Below are 6,763 nucleotides of genomic sequence, written 5' to 3'. Positions count from 1 at the left end.
TTAGTTTGAACCAAGAATTACTTTGAGTGCCCACACATAGTTTTACAGGCTGGGGTACATCTGGACTCTAATTCTGTTAGCCCTTTTGGCCTTGTGGGCCAGTAAAGAAGCTTCTGGAAGAAAATGGAGTCCAGAATCTGTTCCTCTCCCCACACACATATACTCTTTCAGGAGTAGAGTGCTCAAGCTTTCATTATCTCAGTTGGTCCTCCAACCAGCTTGGGGGAGATACACATGGATGGAATCATCCCCATTTGCCAGATATAAAACCTGAAGCTTGAGGATTCTTGTCAGAAGCCAAAGTATCAGAGTGCTAAACAGCTCTGCTGAGAGGAGGTTTTAATCTTGTTCTCACTGATCAACTCTGCCAAGAGACCAAGACTGAGATCAGAGGGAAAGTCCAGGATGAGTCATTGGTGCTACATTCATGCACTGACCACCTACTACGAGCAGATCCTTTCCAGGCAGAGCCTTAGAGACAGAAAGACAACAATCTCTGCCTTTAACCCGGGGAGACAGACGAGGGCACGGTTGGTGACTCGTGACCGGTAAGAGCCAGGGACACCTGGACCCTTAAAGTAAAGATGCTGGGACGAGAGGGGCTAACTGTCAGGGAGGGAAGGCTGCGGCTGTCCGGGACTCAGGGAGCCACCCCTCAACCCATCCTGGTGCTCTCCGCATGCAGGGCAACCAGACACCTAACACCCCAGATGGCCCAGGTCAGCAGCCCCTACGCGGTCTCCTTGCTCCCCAACAACCTCAATGGCAGCACCTGGCCATTCGCTGCTTCGGGGAACAACCTGGCCCCAGCATGAGTCCCATTCAAGACAGTCCCATCCCTGCGACGAACTCTGTGTGACCCAGAGCCACTTGATCACACCCCTGAACCTTGGTTTCCTCATCTGTCCATGCGCCCCACAAAGCTGCCAGGAGAATGAGACGGATCCGTGGTCCACAGAAGTGCTTTTTAGGCTGTAAATGTCTTTACAAAGAGCAGGGGCTTTTTTAGGGCTCCTGATGGATCCCCACAGTTGAGGTTCAAGGCTGTGGTTCTCCTGGCTCCGAAGGTAGCAGACGAGTTAATTCTCAAGTTCGTAAGCCCTTGGGGAGCAAAGACAGAGCAAAGGGCAGGTCTGGAGGCCTCTTTTGGAAATGACAAGATCCATTTAGCAATCAATTAGCACCGTCCCCAGGCTCCGGGCCTGCACGCTCAGCAGAAAGAATGCGCCACACGGCGCTGATTAGAAACAGATGCCCTGGCGAACGGAGCTGGCCGGCGGGGCCGGAATTCCTGGGCACCCAGCTCCTGGCTGGGGACTGCGTTCTGGGCCCCGGTGTGGGGGGGAGGCCCGGAGACCAAGCTAGGGGAGCAGCCGCCCCGAGAATGCATACCTGCAAGGGGATTCAGAGGGGGAGGGAGGAAAGTTGACTGTCGGGAATAACCAGGAATATGATTAGTTCAACCGAATACAGAATATGACTTTTGACCAACAGATACTGATTCCACTTGTGATACAGCTGATATGCGAGGAAGTAAGACTCTCTGGTGCCTTGGAAGATAACCTATAGCCACCAATCTCCTTGATTGAGCTCTGCAAATAAGCCCCTTTCATACTATCCCCTTTATTTATCATAGGTCACAGCCACCCTGCTGTTATGCCCATTTTGCAGATGAGCAAACTCAGGTACAAGACGTTTCATAACTTACCCAGGATGGACAGCTGATAGTGAATTCAGCATTTGAACCCAGCTGAGAGGCTCCTCTCCTGACCATGGTAATGACTTCTCTACTCCCCACTTTTTCCTTCTCCTTTAACAATCAGAAGGGAAATTTTGAGCTCCTTTCCTCCAGCCTTGCAGCCCCACAAGGAAGCTCACTGCGGTGTCCCTGTCAAACCATCCCCATGATGGAGGGCTCACTGCCTCCCCAGGCTGCTTATCCTCAGCTTGGACAGTTTACCAGGCTGGCTATCCTTTCTTCTATTCAGCCAAAAGTTGGTCCCTGCAAATTGTGGCTTCCCCCAGCAGCGCTGCTTCTGTCCTCTGAATCCACTCAGGTGTCAAATTCCTTTTCCCTGGGACCGATTCAGGGCATGATCATGAACCCACGCTTATTTGTCTAAGTTGTGCAGCTTCTGTGACAGCTGCTCCCCACACCATCAGCTGTGCAGCTCCCATACCACCCCCACACTCTCCCCCAGACACCTGTCAGCCCATTCACCCCCCTGGGGGTCCCCCAATGTGGACATGGCTCCTCCCCTTCTTCCCACAGCACAAGAGTGAATATTCTTTAAAATAGTTCATTTGCCATTATAAGAGTGATACATGCTCACTATAGAAAATATAAAAAATGCAGTGAGCAGAGAAAAACACTTTCCCAGAAAGAAAAATCACTCATGGTTCCACTCCAGCCTTCTCTGCTATGCTTACTTTTTACCTAGCTTCCTTTACTGTAGATCTGCAAATGTGTTTTCTGCGGTTTCACTTACCATCGTGGCATCAGCAATTCGCTGCGTTATTAGAAAGTATACGAAAATGTCATTTGTAATGATCACATAATAGTCTGTAAAATATTTGCTATTTCTCTTATTTGGGGCATTGCTATAAATGCACACCTCCAGTTATTCCTTACCACAGAACCTCAGTTTTGTTCAAGGTCTCCACAAGATGTCACCTACGTACTAGGGCATAGGGGCCTTGATTCTAAATTCCCTGTAATGATGTCAAGCCTCCTACACCCCCATGTTTGCATCATCAGGGCTGAGCAGAGAACGCCACTAATGCACAGGCAAGGGTTCAAGTGCTGTTCCCTTCTTAGTGCCTTGCTGAATTTTAGAACCTCATGTCACAGCCAGATAGGACATTTAAAGATCAACCTCTCAAGTTTCGGATGTTAAAACTAAGTTCAGAGAGGGTAAGTGAGTTGCCCAAGGTCACACAGGGGCCCTTGGCTCTCAGCTCAGGGCTCTCTCCACAGCCCCCACCTCCAGCCTATCTGGAGTAAATGAATGCAGCTCCCAGATAGCCAAGGAGGGCTCAAGTTAGGGCAAGGTTTGTTATTATTAGGTCTTAAAGAGAATAAATCAAGCAAGACATTTTTAGCTAAAGCCACTGGCCTCTTACCAAGAATTTGAATTTAACCAGGGGGAAGAAAGAGAGAGAAGAGAAATCAACAATGGCGTGTATCCACAGATGAGGTGACTTGGAAGCACACAGGCATTTCCATTTTCCTCTCCATCTCCTCTTCCTCTCCCCCACAATCTCAGCCACCACCAAGAACCCTGTTGGGATAATCAGACTTGGAGTTCTCAGGCTGAGATACTGAGGTCCTGAATCCTGGAGAACTGAATGAGAGGGAAGGACCACAGCCACCAACAAAATAAGATCCAGAGCACAGGACTAAGGGACTTGGTATGTCTTCTCAGAATGGCAGGGATGGATTAATTTGTGGAAAACATCAATGTGCGAATGATAACAACTAGAAATCACCTTTGCCAGCACTGAGCTTCCAGAGACGTGTTAAGTCACTTCACATCTCTGGTCTCCAAGTCCTCATCTGTAAAATTTATCATTCCAATCCATTCTGCAAACATTTCTGTAGTGTCTACTCTATGCCAGGCTATGTGCTAGGCACCAAGGAAGGCCATAAGGATCTCAATTACCAGGATAAATAAAGAAAGAATAAAAGAAGAGGACATTTATTTACCAGGATAAATAAAGAATAAAAGAAGAGGACATTTAATCCCCCAGGCATTAGGATAGGCAAAATGGACACAATGATCAACAAAATGCATAGTGAGGCTTATGGTTTTAGATATATGATTTACCAGACAACCTGAAAACCCTCCCACTAATAAACACTTGGACATTCTGAATAAAATATAATAGACATCCTTTTTAAAAGCAGAACTAAGTTCTCAAGTAAGTAAGGAAATCCAGGGCCAGAAATTAAGATGGAACTAAATATCAGAGGGGTAAGCTTTTGAGTTAATGCTGTAGTTGTAAACGGGGGAACCCTACACCTGTGCCCCCCAAACTCCCAAACTGGAAAATAACACAGTTAGGTAGCAACGTTCTCAGGACAGTGATACTCCCAGGATTCTGGAAAGTGCACTGTCAGCCACGGCTTCACATGATTCCTACAGGCAGGGTGCTGCTGTAGATGAGACCATTGTCCAAAGTTCCAAGATGGGTGAGCAAGAATCAAACAAATAAGCAACTGGATTTATTCCATCCCTCAGGATTTCGTACATCAGAACGAATAGCACATCAACTACAAAATAAATATATCCTTTTTTTCCTCATTGGAACACCTGATGAATTTGCACATCATCCTTGCCTTCCAATTTTAGTATTTGTGCTGCCCAAAGCGAGCACCAAAATAAGTATATCTTAATTAACAACATAAAGGGTGTTTTAAAAAGGAAAAAGATATTTTCTAAAACAAACATATTTGGAAAATATCCAACTTGAACTATTAGGAAAATCTAGAAAGTCATTGAAATTAAAAACCCAGTGGATGAGTTAAAGAGCAGATTAAATGCAGCTGAAGGAAGATTGGTACACAGGAAGATATAGGCCTATTCATAACTTGCCTTCTTGCTTCTTAGGCAATACTTATACTCTCTAAAGCATGACGTTATAAGTTGTAGTGTCATTTTGAGACGAATCATTCAAAGGATAAACAAAGAGAAATTGATTATTTTAAACATAGATGTGATAAGCTTTTTAACTATCAAACATGCCTTATTTTACTTTTTTTTTTTTTGCCTTATTTTACTTTTGAACAGACTAGTTTCTGACATCATACATTTCTTTATTTCTTCTTCAATAACCATATACTTCCAAAGCCGAACATCATATGACCTGTTATCATAGCATGCCCTCTGCACGTGAGGCCACAATCCCAAGCAAACTGAAACAGTTGGCAGGAGTTGTATTCCTAGAAATCATTTCCAAACCCAGGATAGCTAGCGATACCTATACATGGTAATCACCAAAAACAACATAAATGTATACCATCGGGTTGGACAGCCTGCTATTGATTTATAAACACCACTTCTTTTAAGTCAGAGAATTATTTTTCCCAGCATGGATCCAGTTTGCCGGGGAGAGAAATAAGGTTGGAAGAGGGAAGAGAAGTTGAAATAACAATTTTTTTCCAGAAGGTTGTGGCAGTCAGACGTGGCTTCAGAATTTCTCCATAAGCTACCACTTGGAGGCTGAGCAGAAATAGTAGTTCGCAGCCTTTCTACAAACTCACTTCACAGTTATAATGGCAGGACATAGCGGTTTCCCAGATAGTCCCACAATCAGTAGCTTCTCCTAGCCTCTCCCACCTGTCCTTCTTGCAGCAGGCCAGAGGTATAGCTATTACACCAATTCATAGACAAAGGCTAAGAGTTTGGCTGGATCGACAGGGATTTTGGAAAAATGAGATTGGACAGTTGGTGACAAAGATATAGAGGTGTGAGGATAGAGCTCTCCAAATGAGCATATTTAGTGTGGGGTTGCTCAGCAGAAGAGGGTTCCAACAACCAGTGGGGAAGATAATCCACTCTATGGATGTCAGTCAGCCATCCCTCCAACCACTTCTGTCCTTCTTCAAAGTTCTCATCAATGAAATGGCCATGGTAAAAGAGATGGAGGTTGTGCATGGGTTCAGCAACAGGGGCCCCTACTCACCAAGGTCAATCTGGCTAAAGTTCCTGCCGAGTGTCCAACCTCCGATCACAAAGACTAACACTGAGCCCTGAAAATGGCACTGTTTTCCAGAGGGACACACCAGGCCATTTAATGGAATGTTGATGACATTGAACTAATTTCATCATTGAGAAGACAGTTCATGGAAACTGACAAACTCACTCTAAAATCTGTATCGAAGGGCAGCCCGGGTGGCTCAGTGGTTTAGCGCCGCCTTCAGCCCTGGGCATGATCCTGGAGACCCGGGATCGAGTCCTACATCGGGCTCCCTGCATGGAGCCTGCTTCTCCCTCTGCCTGTGTCTCTGCCTCTCTCGCTCTCTCTCTCATGAATAAATAAATTTAAAAAATAAAATAAAATAAAATCTGTATGCAAGAGTATAAGACCCATGGAAACCTATCATGCTTAAAGAATAAGAAGGGAGGATTTGTTCTAGCAGATACCAAGGTAAAGCTACAATAATTAAAATAGTCTAGTATTGGTATAGGAATAGACAAAGACATTGATGAAATAGATAAGAATGCCCAGAAACCAATGCAAGCATATATGGAAGCTGGACATATAGTCATTACAGATTAGTAAACAAAACAAAACAAAAAGGATGGACCATAACAAATAAGACTGTCATGCCTGGACACCCATATGGAAAAAAATTAACATTAATTCCTCTGACATGTCCTACATAAAACTAAATTCAAAGTAGATTTATGGGCACCTGGGTGGCTCAGTCAGTTAAGTGTCTGTCTCTGGATTTCAGCTCAGGTCATGATCTCAGGGTAGGAAGATTGAGCCCCACATCAGGCTCTGCACTCAGCAGGGAGTCTGCTTGAGATTTTCTCCCTCTGCCCTTCCCCTCTGCTCATACACTCTCTCTCTCTAAAAAAGACAAACAACAACAACAACAACAAAAAGTAGGCTTAAATACAAATGTGAAAGATAAAATTATAATAAAAAGTAGAACATATTTATAGGATCATCATTTTAGGTCCTCAGGATAGAGAGGGACTTCTTAAGGTACATAAAAGCACTTATCTTAAAAAAGCAACAACAACTACCAAAG

The 6,763-nt window shown here is 44.7% G+C and overlaps 1 long non-coding RNA gene across 1 annotated transcript; it reads left to right on the top strand.

The window, feature by feature from the left end:
* The first annotated feature begins 435 nt into the window (after positions 1-435).
* LOC112677701 (uncharacterized) lies at positions 436-6,119 on the top strand. Its single transcript, XR_003147154.3, has 3 exons — positions 436-548; positions 1,637-1,775; positions 3,145-6,119. It is a non-coding gene; the product is annotated as an uncharacterized LOC112677701 (long non-coding RNA).
* Positions 6,120-6,763: the final 644 nt, after the last annotated feature.

Source organism: Canis lupus, chromosome 9 (genome assembly GCF_003254725.2).
Source record: "Canis lupus dingo isolate Sandy chromosome 9, ASM325472v2, whole genome shotgun sequence".
Taxonomy (NCBI): Eukaryota; Metazoa; Chordata; class Mammalia; order Carnivora; family Canidae; genus Canis; species Canis lupus.
This window is presented reverse-complemented; position numbering and strand designations above follow the sequence as displayed.